This window comes from Sturnira hondurensis, unplaced genomic scaffold (assembly GCF_014824575.4).
Source record: "Sturnira hondurensis isolate 20B ecotype Veracruz unplaced genomic scaffold, ASM1482457v3 Scaffold0021143, whole genome shotgun sequence".
In the NCBI taxonomy this organism is placed as follows: domain Eukaryota; kingdom Metazoa; phylum Chordata; class Mammalia; order Chiroptera; family Phyllostomidae; genus Sturnira; species Sturnira hondurensis.
Window position 1 is genome coordinate 7,129,748 of NW_028093774.1, and position 2,332 is coordinate 7,132,079.

At 50.6% G+C, this 2,332-nt stretch overlaps 1 pseudogene; it reads right to left on the reverse strand.

Annotated features, from left to right (window-relative positions):
- Positions 1-311: 311 nt before the first annotated feature.
- Positions 312-782, reverse strand: LOC118976899 (transcription factor BTF3-like; annotated as a pseudogene).
- Between the last annotated feature and the right edge of the window lie 1,550 nt (positions 783-2,332).

Below are 2,332 nucleotides of genomic sequence, written 5' to 3' on the forward strand. Positions count from 1 at the left end.
AGCGGCCATCTCCAAATGGTCATTTTTTGCAAAGCACAAAGTCTAGAGAAGGTAAATTTTTCTCATAATCTTTTTTAAAAGTTAATCTTGGTTTCAAACCTTATTCCCAGGCTTATTCAGCTGAATCGGCTGCACAGAATGGTTTGTGTAGAAGCAGAAACTGCAAAGAGCTGCCGCGTCCAAGGGGCTAGGCCTTAAAAACGTTGGAGAGCTACATTCGATCAGGTCCACACACAAGATCTGAAAAGGCGGTCAAAATAGCAGCTCCCAGTAACTTCTTCAAGTTCCTCTTCTTCAGAAGTTGACTCCATTCAGTCTGCTTCATCCTTGGAAGCCTCACCAATGTCCTCCCCAAGATCTGGAACTTCTTCACCCCCCTCCTCTCCTGTAGCCGGGGCGCTTTTCTATCCAGATGGTTTGGGCGGAGCTTCAGCCCGTCCCCTTCAACCAGCCAGACTGCGGGCCCCAAGGTGATTTAAGACGCTGGGCAGCGTTTCTGCCAGCTGCGTTATCTCGGCCGCATGGCCTGAGATGCAACGGTGTTCGGTGTTCGCTGCCAGAAAGGCCTGCACTTCAGGGCTGGTAAAGGGGATCACCGTCCCTCGGCCTGTGAGCATATTTACCTCTTTGGTGCCAGACACACTGTTTACCCCTCACTTCCGTAAGGAGCGCCGAAGCTGTTCATCGCCTGCTGTCCCTGTCCTGCAACCCCCTCTCCCACCAGTGCACACCTGTGCCTGCAGTTCGGCCCATTTCTCTTGGTTCTTTATAGTTTCTTTCATCTTGTTGGAGGGAACACGGGGCCGTGCGGGGGACTAGGGCTGGTGCTCGGGGGGGTCTTCGGCAGACCGGCTGAGAATGAGCACGCACGTATGGGGACGCAGCATGGCAGCGGCATAATCGTCTTAAGTGGACACATGCAGAACGGTACAAGAGCTCTGATAATATGTGCACATGTATGAGCACACACGTACGATGTCTTTAAGTAAATACACTGATTAAGAAGAAAAAGAGTTTGGCTCTCATGCAATCCTTTTAATTAGCTTAAGAAGGCTTTGGATTGCTCCAGTGAGTGAGAGCACCTTAAAAGTCCCCCGGGGAGTGTGTCAGAGGCGGCCAGGATACTGAAACTGAAAACTGAAGATTTCAGTAACTGCTGAAAAATAATCTCGGAAACACTTTGTCAAACTATTTCCAGAGCCAAGAATGTGTAAAAATGGAACAAAAGATTTAGAGCCATCCCGACAAAAGCCAGGGCCTGCAGAGACAGGAAGTCTGGGACGCACGATGATAAAGCACGTGTTGTTTTCCATTTTAAGTATGTAACCTGGTTTTAATCATTTTCCAGAAATGTTTCCAAATTAGAAGAGAGGGGGGAAAGAACCTTTAAAAGATATTAGCAAGACTACACTCTGTCTGTCCGAGGTCAGAGCCGACTTCGCAGCTCAGGCCCTGAGAGGCCAGCACACCTAAGAACCGGGATGTAAATCCTATCGACTTACACATATGACGCGTCTACGCCGTCCGTGATACCTCGGACCTACTTCAGACGATGCGGTGCTCTCTGCCTTTTCCACTCACGCTAAACTGAAAAAAGCCCAGACACACTAGGGTGAACTTTACAACTCAACTTTCTTACGAAAAATAAGGAACGTGGACATCTACTGGAATACCAAACTTCTGAGCCACGTGTCATTGAAGTCACAGGTCGGCGGACGTCGGAGCGGAGATGTCCCTGAGAATAGAAGCTGGGGCCGGGCTCTGGGCCAGGCCGCTTCAGGGACAGTCCTGACAGGGAGGGCTCTGCCCGTGCATGGCCCGAGGGCTACGCACAACGTGGGGCGGACACAGGTTTACAGTTGTGAGTGTGCACAACACAGAGTGCATTCTTGTAATAGTTCTTCATTTCTGTACCATTTTTTCTGATGAGCAACTGTAAACCTACTTTTGCCCCACCCCGCATATTAATTACATATGAAGAGAGACCCCCAGAACCCAGGGACAGGACAGGAATTCATCTGTGTAGGAAAAGAGGGAAGCCAAAACGCACGTTGTGTTGGACTTAACACAAACAGAATGTCTCTCAGCAGAGAGTAGCTCTGCACTGGAGTGTTTTGAGCAAGCAAAGGCTGCCAGAACGAATTTGGTTCCCAGACACAACAGGCAGAGGCACTGGGAGTCCGTGCCGTGGACGGGAGGCCTAGGCTGGAAAGGGGAGAAGGCAGAGGAAGACAATGACCGAGTGACAGAGACAGACCTGCAGGGAGGCGGCTTGGGGAGCGAGGCAGGGAGAAACACAGCTCGCACTGGGGCCTGGCAGCCCGTGGAGAAC